Source organism: Aulonocara sp. 'chitande type north' Nkhata Bay, linkage group LG15 (assembly GCF_057382095.1).
Source record: "Aulonocara sp. 'chitande type north' Nkhata Bay isolate Kocher_YH1m ecotype deep benthic linkage group LG15, A_spYH_male_GT1.1, whole genome shotgun sequence".
Lineage (NCBI taxonomy): Eukaryota > Metazoa > Chordata > Actinopteri > Cichliformes > Cichlidae > Aulonocara > Aulonocara sp. 'chitande type north' Nkhata Bay.
The window spans coordinates 5,902,210-5,921,445 of record NC_141358.1 but is presented as its reverse complement, the minus strand read 5'-3'; positions in this window follow the sequence as shown (position 1 = coordinate 5,921,445).

Genomic DNA, 19,236 nt, shown 5'->3' with positions numbered 1-19,236 from the left:
CTGGTACAAACAAGTTACTGTAACTCTTGTAACTTGGTAAAGCTAAAGGGAATGCCATTTGTGATTAATACATTTGGAAAAGAAGTTAATGAGCTCATGTTAAGAACACAAAATGGGAAAAGAAATTGATTGTTCTGCACTGTTTGTGTAGATTGGTTTTTTTGAACTACTAGAAGGATTCTGGAGAACCACTGACGGCGAGAACAGCCCAAATGAGATCCTGGATGATCGTGAAATGGTGTGGCCAGCCATGCGATCGGATTGTGGGATTTGCCTGAGAAACTGATTCAAGCAACCCTGGATTACAGATAAGCCCTATGCACTACTTTTCCTACCCGGATAATAGGGTTTGCACACTGACAATTCCCCTACAGTACACCTGTTTGGGTTTTCAACGACTTTAAAGGACAATTCAGACTGGACAATTCAAACTTCACAACAGGAACACTTTAATCTGTTTCATTCATTCCCAAGAGCTCTGATACTGTTCAGTATAAATCTTCCATTTAAATGTCTTTATTTTGTTTTGTTTTACATGTATTCACCTTTAAAATGCACTATTAGTGTGCAATTTGGGTTATTGTGTTGTATATGTATATAAATGGTACTGAGGCAATAAAGGTCCCAGTTATTCACTTCCAAGCCAACTCCTTTTGTGAGTCCCCAAAACAAAACCTCCTCCTGAACCTAGTAAGATGTCTAGGGTCTCTATTTGAAGTGAGAGTGTACTGGTCCTGAGTAGAGGCGCTACACACTGTAAAAATAAGTTTTCTTCCCACGCAGTGAACAGTGGACGCTAATGTTTTTGTCACTTTTTACGGAATCAAACTCAGAGTAAGGTCAGTACTTCCACGCTTTAAACGCTGCACGGTCATACTCTCTGCCGCACTCGTTTTATTATCCATTGTTGATCTGCACACAGCTGTTGCCACGAACGTCGCACTCGCTTACATCATTGTCATGAGACACTCTCGCAAAAAAAAATCACAGTTTTAGTAACGCAGTAACGCAACGTGCTTATGGGAAAGTAACAGTAATCTAATTACCTTATTTTGCAATAGTAATCCCTTACTGTACTAGTTACTTGAAAAAAGTAATCGGATTACAGTAACGCGATACTGCCCATCTCTGCTTATATCAGAGACACTATGATGGTTACACCATCATAGTGTAATGTTGTGGAGCACAATATTCCTGGCACACTTTGGGACCCTTAGTACCAACTGAGCATCATTTAAACACAGCCTACTTGAGTATTGTCACTTACCATGTCTGTGCCATTATGACCACATAATCCAGTAGGATAACACACCACAAAGGACAAAAGCAGTATTGAAGGCAAAAGCAGGTTAAACCCCATACAATAACGGCCTACTAAATAGTACATTGAGTTTTTTAATGTACAGTAGAATGACTTCAAACTAAGTTTCATATTGACCATTCTTGCTATCAGTAGTTAGCACACCATTGTCAAGTTTTTATATACTCAGAAAATCTTGTTGAAAGCAGTGACCTTCTTTTGAATAATGTGAATGTATTAGTTTTGCTTTCTCTGCTGTGATTCACACAACATGTTTGTTAAATGTGAATAGAGCTTAAATACCAGAACCCACATACCGCAGTGGAGCTAAGATGATGTGCAGATTGTCATAATGTGTCTGTTTAGTTTTCCATACGTTTTACATAACAAAAAAAGACATTTTCATCTTATGCCGTACATCTTTATCTATAGTACAGCGTGATAGCATACAATGTATCATCTATATTTCAAAATATAGCTGTAATTTTCTAATTTACAGTCAAAATGTTACTGGTTCCCATGTAAACATAACTAAAAGCAACAGTGAGATGAGAGACACTTAGAATAACTACTGTAGCAGCAGGAATAGCAGCTGTGAACAGTGAATAGTTTGACAATTTAAATAGACTGTCCAGTTAAGGCTGTACATTATATAAGCTCAGTTTAAAGCATCAGCTGCAGTGAGTCTCAAATTTTCTGCCTGAACTAGCTTGCAGGTTTTGCGTTATTAATATTCAATTGTCAGCACCTGATTGCCAGCTGTCACCCACAAAGATAAAGTAAAATGTTTGTCAAATAGTGAAATCTAACGTTTGGTTTAAAATCCCCTAAAATCTTCCTTCACACTGCCATTTTTTTTTTTTTTTTTTTGCTTTCTAAAATAAAGTAGAAAGAAATTCTTTCTAGGAAACAGCAAACCACCAAGCACCTCCAAGACCTACGATGTAATGAAAAATGCATGACTCAAACATCATTCACTTCGATCCTCAGTTACTAGCCTACACTATACATACCTCCTTTCGGGTAAGTGAACACATACATCATAAAGCTGCACATAATAGCCAAAGACCTATAAATCATGCAGTAAGACACATTCTCCATTCTGCAGTCTATATGCTTCTGAAACTGGCATCCACCCTATCAAGGCATTTTTCATGAGCGCTACACTTCTTTATGTGCACTAATATTAGAAATATAATACAACCGTACAGCCTACTGTTTCTAAATTTGAGGTCTCGTGTATTTATTAACCTGGGAATGGCTATGAATCACTAGTTGGTCTCATGGTTGAATGAGCATGAAGTGTGAGTTTTACAGGATAATAGAATGAGCCTCTGCATTTGACTGAAGCTAAAGCTTGCCTGAGTTTCTAAAGATGCAGTGTGTTCAAAAATTATATTTGGCTGAATTTCAATTTTCCAATCAATCATCCTTCTTTTTATCATAGTAAGTTGGCTGGAAAATATTGCATTGTGTAAGATTCATTAGCCGAATGAAGACAGAACAATTCCGGTGCAGTCTTTTCAGTAGCAAATTCATGAGTACAGATCAGCAGCGGACGTCTGAGAGATTGTTGGTAAATTGTTTTGCAGATGAAATGGGCAGGTGACAGGAAGCAAGAGAGCATATCACCGTTATACATCTCCCTCTCAGAGCACCTTGGTATTGGTCTTCTATCAGATAGTTCTCTTCTTCCACTTCACTGACTGACTGTCCCCACAAGAGGAGAGTTCTCAGCTCCAACTTCAACCACTTTCCCATTATGCAAATGATTTCCCTGCAGAAAAGCTCCACGCCTGGTGCCCATCAATTCAGTAAGGCCTCCAGTTTGAATACAGGCATTTTTTTCTCTCCTCCACCCCCCACTTCCTCCCTCCATACTTCTGAAAAGAAGGTCTATTTCTGATGCAAAGCACTGGTGTTCACATTGCTTTGGTGAGGGAATAGAAAGAGCACTTACCCAATCAATTTATACAACCCCCTTTGAAGAGTATGCTTTTTTTTCTATGGTGAGAAGTGAAATTATACAAATGTATGGGGCATACCAGCTGTAAAAAGTAAGATGCACTCATACAGGCATTGGGTTGTTTAGGTTGACCGCATTGCCATTCGAAATGCATACATCACACCAGGGCGTATAAATAAATTTCCCTAACCCATTTGATTAACTTCTTAGAGGCCCTGGAGATCTGTGGCCTTAAAACCTCACCATCGTTTAATCCTCTCTTCTGCAGAAAATTCCTTGAGTAAGACCATCAAAATATCTTCAGTCTCTGCATTGCCACTGGCAGAGTATGTCTGCAAACTCAATACATAATGAATACCATTTAGGTTATTTATGCATTTTCTAGTATACTAGCCTGAATTTGCATATTTGTTTTTAAACAACTGAAAGAAATCATATGCATAGATAAAAGCTGAACTCTGTAAGAGGCTTGGTAGACATACATTGAAACTCACTTGTATCAGCTTCTTGGTTTCTCAAGATTTTACTTGCTGTTTAATCTGTTTCACGTTATAGTCTATTTAGATTTGGTATAACTCTGGATCTCAAATGTGTAGCTAGTGGCCAAAGCCTTCAATATTTTAAATAGCCAGTAGAGTAGGATTTCTCACAATTTTAAGTCAAACTGTAAGAAGAAATTTTGAGAAAATTACACCTCAACTGATGTATGCCAGTAAATACTTTTCCTAAGAGTTAAGGCTCCTAAACTCTATTTCCATTTCATTTGGTCACATATTGTAACATATGTTAAAACACAAAACATCAGTCTGTCTGTGTGTGTTTTATGTCTGCCAACTCCTGCACAATGACCAAACCAATATGTCAGAAATTCTTCTTATCTATCAGACTATATAATGTCATCATGTTGCCAAGCAACCACCTATTAATGGGCTAAAACAGCCTGCATTTAGCAGTTCTAACATCTCATAAAAGCATTATATCATTTTTACTTCATGACAATAACTCATGCAACAGAACTTCAGTTGTGCGTCATATGTTGTGATGCCATCAGGCTCCTTGGCAACCACCTAGCAACAGGCTGAAATTACATGTTTTTTGCATGTGTGCACTTGCAGTGCCTTATAAAAGCATCCTGTTGTTTTAATTTCACAACAGTAACATCAAATTTATATCCACAAAAACTGAATAATATTTGATATGTTAGAACGTCATTGTGTTGCCTAGCAATGACTTAAAATGCCCCATTTTAGAATTTATGTATTTAAAACAACAATCTGTAGCATGGATATGTACTAGTAGAGTACAATTAATTTCAACACGTGTTATAGTTTAAAGTATGGCTACTTTGGGATTAATGGGTACAGTGATGGCCAGTATGTCATACCAGTTGATGAGGTCATATTGACTATGTCCACCTTTCATATACAGCCACATGCATCAATCTCCATCTATTGGCAAGAGGAAAAACATTTAATCTTCCTGTAGGGAATAAGTACTGCTTTCATTCGGACAGTTCTTATTTTATCTTTATCTATATTTCTATTCCTAATATAAAAATACAATTTTAATGTGTCTCAGAAAATTTCATTTCAAAATAAATAGTTGTACTTAGGGCTGGGCGATATGACCCAAAATTCACATCTCGATATTTTTAAGCTGGATGGCGATATATGATATATATCTCGATTTTTTTTTTTAAAGCCATAAAGTAAGAACAAAAAGAGAGTTCTTAGTCAAAGCTGTGCCCCAGATGTCACACAGGCACTTTTATTAACATACACCATAGATGTACATGAAAAAATTACTCAAAAATAAATTAGGAGCATTTATTAAATAATAATGCTCCATAAATAAAAGAAAACAATGTTGTTTTTGTGCATAACAAAAAGCTCACAATTGTGCAGTCAAAATGTAAACTAACAGACGCTGAGCATAATAACAAAGAGACGGGAACAGAGCAGCTGTGAAACCTAACTTCTACTGCGTGACTGACAGCCTGGAGTTTGAAATCCTCTTAGTAATCACGTCTCTTGACAGGTGCCATTTATGGTCCTTATACACACACAATACGGTAATATTACGTTGAAGCACAGTACGTATCACTCCGCGAGGCTCCTCGGTAGCCGTAATGCTCCAACAATCCATCAAGCGGTGCAGCTCCGTAGCTTACCAAAGTCGTACTAAAACATTTTTTGACAGATTTCTGAGCGCTGTGTACCACATAAAATCGGTTCGCGATCATCAAGCACAACCAGAATTCATACATAAGGCGCGCTATCAACTTTTGAGAAAATGCAATGATTTTAGGCCATGCAGCCCCTGTGGTTAGCTCGTTAACGCGTTGACGTGTCCATCTTGTCGTTGCCTGCAGGTTAAGCTATGGGGGAGAGAGGCGAGGCCGAGTAACGTTGCGTAGAGACAAAAGAGAGGCAAACTTGCGGCTCCACAAGTATAATTATAACGTAACATATACTATATCGATATAAACGATATTGTCACATCTTATATCTCGTATAAAAATATATCGATTTTTTTTTTTTTTAAACTCGATATATCGCCCAGCCCTAGTTGCACTTACATTTTGTGGATTTAGAAACTTACCAATCTACTGTGCACTCCCAAAAAGAACATTTCTAAACTCTGTAGCTGCTGCCATTTTTTGATAAATTGTGAATTGAAATCAAACCACAGAAAATGGCAAATGAACTGTCACCAAACTTCCAAATTTCCATAAAATATCTCCACACAAAATGCACAAAAGATACAAAAGGATTCTTCTACACTGCCAAAAGAGATTCCTCTTAATTTTTAATTTTAAACTCATAAATGACACAGACATTATTAATCAAGCGGTTTTAAAGATATTAGATTTTGTTTATTTTGGAGTTGACTGACATGCAGCTATTAGCCTGTTTGTGAGTTGTCATTTTATACTGAAGCATGACAGCAAACTTTGAACTTGTCACATCAGCTGGCATTTAATCAATGCAACTTGACAGCTCTCTCCTCCAAAGCTCAAACTGTACAAAGTCCCTCAACCATCAAAAAGTGGGCACTGCACTAACCCAACCTGACTACAGGTTAATTCATAAGATTAACAATTCCCCACAGACACCTTGTATAGAACTGCTGATCCCTACACTAGGATTAGTTTTTCCATGCATGTGATCTCCTACAAGCTGTCAGTGGCAGTGGATGCTTTCACATTTACTTCTTTTCCAAACTATTTTTTTTCCTTCGCAGAGAAGGAGATTACCACTCCAGGTTGATAAAACAAACACATGGCAGATGAAGAGGAGGCATGCCTCTTAATGAGTGAGTGGCCCATGCTATTTCCTTGTGATTCACTAGAGATTAGAGTGATTACAGTGTGACAGCTGTGTAATTACATGGGTAGTCCCAAACAAGAAAGTAGGTGACATGTTTGAGCAGCTGCAAGCAGTGACATTGTCCCTTCTGTCACTTTACTGTAAATCCTTCCCTCAGTGTGTACACGAGTCTGCATTTATTTATTTTGTGGCTAATATTTAACATGCAGGTGTCGTGTATGATACCAGTATAGAGTCATCAAGTGGATACCTCACACCAGAGAGGCACCGCTTTCCACCAAAACAGGTTGTAACTGCTTGGGGCCCTGGACTACATGGGGGTGGGGGGTGTGCATGATTCTCTTTGAACAAACAGCGAAAACCACTCAAAAATGAAGAAGAGTTATCCTTCTGGGAGTGAAACAAAGATGAAGAACAGAAAACAAAGAAAAACATTAGTGGGTTGAGCAGATAGTATTGATTAAATGTAATGCAAAATAAATAAGTGCAGCTAACTAATCTAGCTTTAACTAAGGAGGGAGATACTTAACATAACTTCCACTAGCAACACATTATTCCTTTTATTCACTTACGTTTTATAACTTGGCTAACAGAGCAGCCAAGTTAATTAGCAGTTTGTTACCAGTCAGCCCGGTCGTGGGCATAGTTGCCAAAATTAATGTTTTCTGTCATTTCTGGAGTGATATTTAGTCATTTTATTGGAATATTGGTGTTTGTGGTGGCGACATCATTGGTTAGAGGGGCCCCCTGGGAATCTTTGCTCTGGGTTCCAACAGATTTTGAATCACCAATGCCTCTTACAACAAATGTTTGTTTTATTAGGTCCAGTCTCGAATGCTAACATTTAAATGACAGTATACAATACCAATAACTCAAAAATGACCCGAATCTGTTTTCAAGACTTATGTTTTACATCTAATACCACGATACAGAATGGCATGAAATTGGTTGTGACAACACTGTTTACATGTAGAACATTGTTCTAGAATAAAGAGGTGATGAAATGCAAAGCAATGCGATGTGAAAAAAAATCACTGATTTTTAAAATATGACTACATTTCTCTTTTGGGGTATTTTTTGGATTACTTTCACATGAAACAAGATATCTAAACAAAAATGAATTGAAAAAGCAATCTTGACTGCAATATGATATATTAATGATTCGCTGAATATGTGGCTGAGAATTGCTTCAGCGAAATTTCCCCAGTTTCTGCCTATCCTTTTCCTTCTGCATGTCAAGCAGAAGACCCTAACAGCAGCTCACCTCTCCCGGTGTATCTCTCAGGTTTTAATTTAACACAGTCACGCTACAAGGACATCCCTCTGGATTTTACAGCGTGGCTGCAAACCATCAAAATAAACAAGAAAATAAAAACATGACTTGGGTTTAGAGGAGAACGAGAGGTGTAATGCCACCCATTACCTCATTTATTTGTATTTATGATTTGGCAAATCATAGTAATATCCTTTCATTCCTGCCTCATATCTGGTGCAGGCTCTCCGTAATGACCTTTAATATTTCTTTATTTGTTTATTTCTAAATATAGTTTAAAGCAGAACCCTACACCAAACACAAAACAATTTACCAAGAATTAATTAATCAAAGAAAAAAAATAGTTCCCTTGTGAGTTTTAGCTTGCAGGAATTTAAATGCTAACCGAGGAAAGGCAGCTTTAACAACTCTGGGCTGCATTTAACAAATCTCGAGCTGTATGTCAGATTTAAGGAAGGATTCAAAAAGCATCTTAGCCAAATTATGTTTTAACGAATGACACAACTCGTGAGGAGCTACAGTTCGTGCAGCTTGAGGAGTAGTACTCATCATTGCCTCATTAAGATTTTCTACTAGTTTCAGTTAATCTTCTATTGACAGTCTCTGTTGCTAAGCATTCTATTTTAGTGTAATATATTGTTCAATGCTGTGCTGTAGTGCTGAAATCTTGGATTTCTTGATCAGTGGAGTGTCTGCCCGCCTGCTGCTGTACTGGCATTTTGGTGACTCACCGTGGGTTGAAGTTGAGAATCAACGCAATGGGGGGCATAGTTGGCAATTCACTAAAATTTTTGAGCAACTATTCACAGAGTGTGTGTGTGTGTGTGTGTGTGTGTGTGTGTGTGTGTGTGTGTGTGTGTGTGTGAGAGAGAGAGAGAGATGTATGCCAGGTCAGTCGGTCAGTGCATTTGCTGCATGTACTGTTGCAATTTCCATGACTTTAATTGGAGAGAACAAGCTTCCTGAATAAAACAAATCCTTGCTGTGGATATTTAGCTTGTCAGCTTCATTTTCAATGTACATTCATCTGCATAAATGAACTCCACAAATACAATTTTAGAGAAATTATGGCCATAATGCCAGAAAGGCAGAGTAAATATTTATGTCTATTCTCATTAGCGTATCTCATCAACAAGTAGTTGTTTCTTCAGCTGATAAACTCACTGCAGCCATCTAAAGCTGACAGGTGGTTTTCTATCTACAGTGTCTAATTTGAATGACAGACATGGTCAAAGTGTAGTTATGCATGCCACATCCACTGTGGTTACACTGATTATACACAACTGCCATAGAACAATGATGGCAGTTTTGTCTTCTTGTGTACTTCAAACTGGTTCTTTCTATCTTAAAGAGCCTGCCACATTATTTATTAAAAACACTCACAGGTGAAATATAATGTGTCTAATCAGAGTGCAATTTGAAATGACATGCATGGGAGGGGACTATTATTCCAACTTTTCCACTAAACACAGCTGTTCAAGAGTGAAAACTGCCATTACCTTAATAAAAGAGAAATGATTTAGAGCATCAGGAGACTCACAAAAAACTGCACACCTGAATTTCTTTCAATACAATATATACACGTATTATACAATACAGCAGAATATTGTTGTAAAAGTTGTGGTTATAAGTTTAAGTTTTGAACTTGTTGAGATGTTATTTATAATTATTCTATAAACATACTAACAGTAGTAATACATACTCCAACGGGGTTCAGAGTATATAGAGCGACATGATTCCTAAATTATTTTCTGGAAAAAAAATGCAAATAAGAAATAGCCTCTGTTTTTTTTCCCCAGTTTGCACTTTGAGTTAGGCCAAATGTGTTTGATAAAAGTTTATTAAACTCAAGATCTTAAATCAGTTGATACATTGACAACCTGACTTTCCTTTTATAGTTTCTTAGTTTAAAGAGTCTGTTTTTTTCAATTAAAATTTACAATAACTCTTGAAGTCATTACAGCCGGATAAATTACAGTATAAATAAGGGGGCTGGAGGGCTACATTCAATGTTAACCTCCATTATGGTTGGGATTGTTTTCATTATTTTCATAATAAATAGTTATAACTTAATTAAATAAACTCAGCTATTCACCAAACTTAACATTTTACAGGGATTAAATGAAAAAAAAATTTAAAAAAGAAGGAAAGAGTATATTAAACTCTTTAGATCGTAGCTGTTTGCCATGGATTTTTAATTCCTCCTAGATATCTCCTATTAGTTAAAACTCATACATATAAAAAAAAAAATAATAGAATTTTTTTCATAAGTCATGGGTTAGTGGAACAGTGGGTTTATTTTACAACATAACGCAATTATGGCCATTGTCTAACAAAGTATAAAATGCTTTGAGAAAAAGGTGCAGAAAGAAAAAGAAAATGTATGTCCTTAAATCATAAAATATCTGATATAACGGATTAACCAGTTTCACCAAAACCAAAAATAATGAGTGGTGAATCTTCAAAAATGTATTTAAACTTTGCTAAGTGAACAAAGAATGCCTATTAACTCCAATCTTTCATTTTCTACTGCTCATCTGGGTCTGGGTCACATGAAGCAACATCCTCCTCCTTTGGACATTGAGGTGTTCCCAAGCCAGTTGAGACATAATCTCTCCAGCATCTCCCCCCAGTGTCTTCTTTCTCTGTAGTCATTAAAAAAAGTTTCTGAGGCACTTTACTGTTTTTTGGGGGTTTTTTTTATTTATTTATTTTTATGTTGTTTCTTTCTCTATGGTTGACCAATATCGTATAAGATGCTGTGCATTTCCACTTTTGTCCCTAAATCTTTCAAACTTTTGATTGGTCCACACTTTTTTGTTCCACAGAGGATAAAAGACAGTGTTTTTTTTCCCTGCTGTTTGTACAAAGTTAACATTTTTTCTTGTATGAGCCATCTGTCTTTATTTTTCACGCAAATTGTGCCTGGCTTCTCAATCTGGATGTCGCAGACTGATCATTTTATGTCCGCAATCTGTTGTGACAAGCATTATGTCTACTAACTGCTATGTGTTTGGTGTGGTTTTATGTGTATAAATGCTAACACATTTGTTCTTACTGGCCTCCCTAATGGAGAAGTGTTGCCGGATATAAAAAGCTGCCAAGACAAGAGGAGAAACAGATCCCTCTTCTGTGATACATACTGTCTTTGCCAATTCTCCTCTGCCACATCAGTGCTAACCTGTCTCCTGTGAACCCACTCACATAGCCCATAACCCTGCAGTCGCTTCTGTTTGGCAATCATTTTCTCTTTTGAACGTGGCAAACGGCATGATAGACCGGTTGTCATCTGGAGCACACAAAAGTGCTCGCTAGCTATAGGGCTTTCAAGATAAACATCCTGTTGTCTTCATAGTGTCTTGGGTGGAAGAAAGCAGACAAATTATAATTTTGCAAATGTAAAACAGATGCAGTCATAGCTTACGCTCCCTGGTCCTGTCTTTATTACGCAAAAGGTAGATAAATGGGGGGGAAAATGGCAACAAGTGGTGCAAATAGAGGCATGCAGTAACTTTTACAGAACGGCACAAGACTTTCTTGGCTTTTTAGCAAAAAAATTTAATATTACTATTCCCTCTATACTTTTACCATAAGCTGAGAATGAGTGTTGTAGTATATTTTGAGAGCCTGCCTCTGAGGAAAATTAACAAAAGAAAAAAAAAAGTATGAAACACCACAGCGCACATAAAAGTTTAAATTTTGGGGAATTGCATTTAAATAATAAAAAGAAAAAGTACTAACTATGCAGTAAAATGTTCCCCATTAATGTTATATGGATCAGTATTACTGCAGATGTTTAAGACTGAGCTCATTTTTAAATATATTTTTTGCTTAAGCTCCAGTTTTGGTATATTCTTTAAATCATGTTTGTATTGTGGCAATGTTAGATCACATATCTCTAAGAAAATCTTTTAATAAGCTCAGAATTAAAAAAAATTAATATTAAAATATATTAGAAGAAATAAATGTCTGGAGCACTGTGTGACATGGTAAACTGTCAGTATTTACAAGGGAATTTTAAACTCTGATTCTTCCTCTCATGAAAATGTGACAAAAGAACAGAAATATGCTCAATTTTCAAATTTGATGTCAAGGAAAATGCAGCAACTGTCACCAGTAGAAGTACATCAAGCTTTTACACTTAATATTTTAGTTAACTGAATCAATTTCAAGTCTATCACAAACTCACCACCTTTAATCGACTGAAAGCAGACTAAAACTAAAATAATGTGGTAGGTGCTCTATGGGAGGCTTATGTACGATGCAACTTTAGTTCAGTTCAGTGTTTCCACCGAGGCTAATGATGGAACCAGAGCTGTGAAGTAAATGAGAAATGAGCTCTAGCCACCAGGGTGGGGCAGAAAACGTATTAATGTGTCCTGACAAGAAACCGTGGTTCCTGAGAAGAGTCTGAAGATGGCGCATACAATTGTCTTTTTATGTTGGCTGTCCTCACAGGACAGCTGGCATTCTACTTCTTTGAAGCTGTGTTTTGATGTTAAAAGAAAAAAAAACTGTTTCTTTTGTTCAGATTCATTGTATAACAGTTATGGCCCTCAGCATGAAATATAAATTGTGTGCGTTTGAAGTCTGAAGTACGATAATGATAATTTGCTCAGCTTCAGACACACTTTTAACTGCCTGAGCATCTGAATTCTAGGATTTGTGCTTTAGGAATTACAAGTTTACCTTCTTTACAAATGACTATTATACAGAATGTACAAGCATTGCTTCTTACAGGTGTCTTACGTATGTGTTTGTTTATCATCTGCAAGTTTAACTGTATGTGAGTCTTCCTGTGTATTCTGTTACCACTTATACATTATCCCCAGCCTGCCTGTGTGAATCAGCTGCTCCTGTGTGTGGTGCTGTAGAGAGCAGAGCAGAACCACTGGGCTGAAGCTGTATTGCTACAGTAGTAATGAGGTGCCTGGTGCCTCAGCATTTCTGATGAAGTCTTCCCTGTGATCACTTCTCTATCTAATCCCCGTTGGCTAGGGTCCTAGCAGCCTGCCTCCCATTAGTAGAACTGCCATCTAATGCATGCCCAGGAACTCTCACATTAACTCTCTCCTGACTGGATTAATGAAAGCTTGTGTCCCACAGTGGGGCTTTGCATGCATTTCCATGCTAACAAACCTTTTGTACAACATGATGCACTTTTCAAACTGCCTAATGAGACCTAGTTACAATACAGAATGCTAAAAAGAAGTACAAGGTAGATTGTCTTTTCCAGCGACGCAGCAACGTCTACCAGCCCTGATTTTATGGGTGTGTAAGGTCAGATCTTAAGGCAATGTGAATTACCTTGTGGTCTTTCCTGCTGCACTATGTCTCTAAGGTCCTTTGCAAGGACCCATCCATATGCCATATGCTGTATCTGTGGAAGAATATGTCCTTCTTGCCAGTTGAATTATTCATCTGTTGAAGTCCTCATATCTGTGGAGGCAGCAGCTTCCCTGCGTTATGAGGCTGCAGTAATGTAACTATATAGGGACCAAAGCACCCTTTACCAACCAGTCAATCCCATTTTCTCCAACACAAGATCTCTACTGCTTCAACCCCCATCTATCTGTACCATTTTCAGTCATTTCCTCTGTCATTCTTGTTTTTTGTTGGGTTTTTTTAAAACTTTCTTCTTTAGCCCTTTTCTACTCTCTGTGATTTCTTAAAATGGATGCTTTATACATTTAGCTTACAAGTGTACATGTTTTGTTTTTTCCTCTACTTTTGGAATTCCCCCATCCTATCATAGTTAAATAAGAACTCACTATCACATACCTCTGAAGCCTTCTTTAGTCCCAAACACTCCTTGTTGTTACCCTGTCTCTGTGTCACTCTCCTGTCTTCCCTTGAATGCAAAACAGAGATAACAAAGAATAATAGACTGTCCCTCATTTCTGTAGTTTGCTTTTTTTGGTAATGTCTTAATAACCACTGGTAGCATGAGAGGGTACCTGCAGACCATTCAAGCTGCACCGGCAGTCCAGCTCCTCCAGGATGATGCACCTGTATGCGCCTTTATAAGAGCATTTGTCTCCCAGCTAAGTCTCAAGAGTGTGGACAAGAACCCAGGAGATGGCCCACTACACGAGGAGAGCGAGACAGTGTGGTAGTAGGGCATCAGCCAAGCAGCAGGAATAGGTATCTGCTCCTTTGTGCATGGAGGAACAGGAGCATGACATCAATTTTGTTTCACAAGAAGAGATGAGGAAGGAGCTACAGAGGTCTGGTAAACTCACATTGCAAGCTTTTTTTTATTTCTGTATTTTTCATTTTCTGATGAAAATGAAGAATGATCTATAGTCAGCGTGGTTTGACTACATTACAAGACTCAAATGTTAATCCAGTTCCTAACTACAACTAACCAAGTAGAATAACAACACAGAATGAAATGAAATTGAAAACACCACGTCTCCCTTAATTCATCCCCTCAGCCATTTCAGTGAGTTAATGTTTTTAATTGCTAGTTTTAGGTTTTGTTTAATACTATGTGATGACAGAAAAAAGAAAAACAAAGACAAAAATCTGAATTTACTTGGCTGATATGACTAACTCAACAATGGGCTATTTCTATTTCCAAGGGACCACTTCAGAAATTGGTTCCACTGTTATGGAGGGCCTTACCAATAAGTCGAAGTTAATTCTGGGTATAGTGAAAACACCCAAAATATTTTCACTGTTCAATCAACATTTTCAGCAACAACTGTGAAACAAAACATGCATGTTTTTGCAAAATTTCAAAGACTCATTTTCCCTGTCAGATTTGTTGTAACATCTGGCTGTTTGCCCCATTTCAGACCCAACCTATCTAAGCATGCAGCTGCATCTGTTATCTGCATCTGTAGTCTCTTTCATTCAGCGAATTGCTTTCAATTCCTCTGGAAAAGCAAACTCAATCGTTATCTCATATACAAAGATGAGTAATTTGGTTGCACAGTGGACGGCTCATGTCCAGGGCCAAGGAGAAAAAAACACAGATTTACCAATAGCAGTTACCTTCAAAATAAAAGCAGCAAAGCTGTATTGTAATTTTACTAAAAATCACAACAAATGATCAAACTAATAACCACAAAAAAACAAACAAAACAATAGGGCATTTTCTGAGTGTATTCTTAATAATAACTATTCACTACTACTACTACTACTACTAGACCCATTTTCATTCATTCATTGTGAGGGTCAGGGTCAGTTAAATCTTAACTATTTCATATTATATTTGAAAGGTGCACTTTACCTTTAAAATGCACATTATGTCAGATTTGCATGATTCTTCATTTGTCCTGTGAACATTTGTTTTTCTTCCTCCTATACGGAGCACAGGAATCATTAGTGCAATCCTTTTCAGTAGGTGACTGTCTTATCCTTGCTGTCAGAACATCCTTAAAAACTGTCCTTGCAACTTCACCGCTGTATTACGACTTTGACAACAAAATTGAGTCAAAAAACGTGTCACTGTGCTGAATTACCCGTCTCGAGGTCCCTCATAAAGTTGCAGTGTCCTGTTACTTGTGGCGCAAAACTGCACAATTTTTATTAAATGGGCAAACCTATGTAAATGTAACACATTTGTTGCTGATTGGCCCAGACAGACTTGCTATTATTCTTAGGGAACAACATGTAACCGTTGTCATGGTGTCTTTCTGTCTCTCCCTCACTCTTTCTGTCTCTCTGCCCACCGCCCCACCCCCTTCTTTTCAATTTCACAGCTCCACACATTTGCTACTGATTCAGGCCATTACCTTACTCTAAATGGCATTTCAACAACTGTCATTTTCTATATTCAACTTTACATCAACATGGACACACACAAACGTGCTTCCAGTGACCTAAAAAGCAACTCAAAAAGCCCTGGTCAGAGTAACTGCAAATTAAATATAGGACAGGATGGAAAATGCTTATTAAAGCATATTCAAAATAAAATCTAAGTCTATGAATTGAATAGGTCAGTGCAATAATAACATAAAATGAACAAAATGCACAAATCTTCTTTTATGTCCCATTTTTTTTTAAAGCCAATGAAACCACTCTAGGAACTAGACAGAGATTAAATCTTGGCTGATGTGTCCTAATGAAGATGTCTTTACATCAGCCTTGGCGCCACTGGCTTTTCTGGGCTTTATGTCTACTTGTAGCTTTTAATGCGACCGTGTCATTGCTTTTGTTTTTTGTGTATTAGCCCTGTGAGCATTTACAAGTTAGAAAAATGCCCCCAGTCCATTTCCCCAAATTGTCACATGTAGCAAAGAGTCCATCAGAAATAATTAGTTTGTTACGTGCTGTCAAAACGAGCAATGCAAATCAAAGTCCAGCATCTTGTTATGTGATAATTTATCGATCCAGTCAGAGAAGATAACATCTAATTTACTAATGAAGGGTTATTGAACAGTGCACCTTAGAGGAAAGCAAAGACAGAGAAGAGCTCTGCTCAGCCAGCTGGATGACTTTTTTTCTATGCCGTCGAAGCTGCTTGCTAATAGAAATTGTTTTTTTCCCTCACATACCGGAATGATATTCATCACAGTGCTTTCAGTGAGATGACACAGTAATGCATTTTGGACAGGCCAATTTCCCCGGAAGCTTAGCAAGTATAAAATGTTCTTTTATTTTTTTGTTTTCTTTTGTTTAAAATTTAATGTAAGGTGTTTTTACTGTCTCTACTGACTATTTTTTTTCTGAGGTCAAATTGTGATAAGAACATTAATGCTGTACATGTTAAGAAGACTAGTACTTTATTGCTAATTGTGCAAATAACAGTCCAGTATTGAGAACTGAGCTTAAATCTTGTTCTCAGAGGCAGTGTCACTTCAAGATGATGTGTCTTCCATAGTATCAGACATACTGGTAGACTGATTGAATTTTCTGGCATTTTATTTGAAATTGTAAGTGTATACTTTCATAACGATGAATCTTAAGAAGCAATTTATTGCTTCTGAGATCAGTCAAGCAGTGTTTTGTACCTGTAATGTGTTTTGTTTTTTGTTTTTTATTTTATTTGGAGAGATTATGAGACATCTTCAATGACTACAGTGTTCTGTTTGTTGGTGCCAGCTTTACAATGTTATTCTGAAGGTCAAATCCAAGTGAAATCAGGACAGACTAGTGTATAAAGCACTGACTCGTGGAACAGTCTGTGATTTTAAATCAATTTTTGTTTTATATGATGGGAATAAGGCCATGAGCCAGCACTCTCAGTAGGAGTCTTAGTGTTGGTGTTAATAAGAAAGGCTGTTGACATCAGTAAGCTCAAGATGAAGTATACAACAGGTGGAGCTAACTGGGTTTATAAAGTCCAGTTTTGCTGGTAATTGTTTCCAACGTGGGCAAGAGACAAGAGTAATATTTTTAGTTACGTGATGTCCATTTTCTTAACAGAAGAAGCTTTTGCTTTTGCCTAGTACAATGGAAAATCTCTGAAAAAGGTGGTCTTAGAAAATATCTATTATGAATGGAAATGTATAATTTCTGTTTTCATTGGGAAATGTTCTAAGGCCACTTACAATTTGAATTCTGTCATTCTGCAGTGAAAACCATATTAGTGATTGTAAAACATTCAAGACAGTACATTTAGAAAAAGACTGATTTAGCATCACTTGTTTGGAAAGATTGCCAGGAAAAACCTCTCTAAAAGAATATTCAATTAATTTAATTCGATTCAGTTCAGTTCAGTGCCAAATCACAACAACAGTTGCCTCAAGGTGCTTTATAGTGCAAGGTAGGGACCTTTCAATAATACAACTGTGGGGACAAAGCAGCACAGCTTATATTTGCATAGTTGAATCATGACACCAAAGTGGGACTATCTGTCCACATGTTCATTTGGTGAAGACCAAACACAGCACAAAAACATCATACCAACTGTCAAGCATGGTGGTGGAAGTGTGAGAACTTGGGCAAGCACAGGACTTGGGCACCTTGGAGTCACTGAACCAACCACAAATTTCCCAGTATAGTGTAAAATATAGTATTCTAGAGTTGGATGTGAGGCCATCTGGCTGGCAGAATTAGCTTGGCTAGAACTGGGTCATGCAACATGACATTGATGCCAAACACAGCAGCATGCCTAATCAAATTCCAGACCTAAGATCCAGACTTTAATTTGACACACTGACAGAGTCACATTAACAGCTCCATTTTGACAGACATTTCAATACATTATGAATGGCTCTGATAGAAAGCAATTTAAATTTAAAGAAACTGCATCGACACTGCTTTGTGTGCACACTGCTGAGAAAAGACCAGCAAGTATTTTAATTATATACTGATCTCTGTGCATATGACTTAAGACCTTCAGGTTAATCAATTATGTCCAGTTTCAATAATTTGATAATAATAATAGGCAAGGCAAGTTTATATAGCACAATTCTACAAGGTGATTCAAAGTGCTTTATAGAGACATTAAAAAACAAAAACAAATAAAAAAACATGATTTAAAATTGATTAATCTAATTATTATTTCTTAAGAGCACAAAGAGACTCGGCTCTAAAGACTCAGTGTAAAGACTTAGTAAAGAGTTACACGACAGACACATTTTAGCACAGAGCTTACTTCTTTGAGCCATCCTCTTTCACAATAATGCACTTTTCTGATGACACGGTAAAACTGATGCTGCACGTCGTCATTAGATCCAACAGTAACTTTTTAATGCCAAAAGAGGGTTTTGTTGTGATGAGGAGTGTTAGTAAATCTGGCCCGTGGACACAGTTATTTTTGCACTTGACCTCATTAAATATGTATTTGTAGGAGATTCCCTTTCAGAGCCTGCAGGGAAGCCACAGTACAACAGCCATACATGAAATCCAGATATTTTTTAAAGTGAGCTGATACACTACATTGTTAAAAGTATTTGCTTGTCTGCCTTCATATGCATATGAACTTCACTGACATCCCATTCTTAATCCACAGGGTTTAATATGAGGGGCAACCCCCAAACTGTTCCCACGAAGTTGGTAGCATGAAAAATGTACAAAATGTCTTGGTATGATGAAACTTTAAGAGTTTCTTTCACTGGGACTAAAGCTTGAATTGGAATTCTGCAGGAAATCTACGTTCTAACTTATGTAGTAACCACAAACTCCTTTTATCCCTACACTGCAATGACATGATTCAAGTCACTGTGATTTGCACCCACCCAGCATGTAGTTACATTTGTGCATGCTCAGCTACATCGAAGGTACATAGGGTTAATGGGGTTCTGCTTATGGGGTCAATTGCGACGTAGATCTGACGCAGAAGTATAATTCACATGTAAGAACAACAACCCCAGTCCAAGGTCCCTTCTCCACCAAACTTTATACTTGGGACAATTAAGTGAAACAAACACTGTTTTCCTCCAAACCCAGACTCATCCATCGGATTGCCAGACAG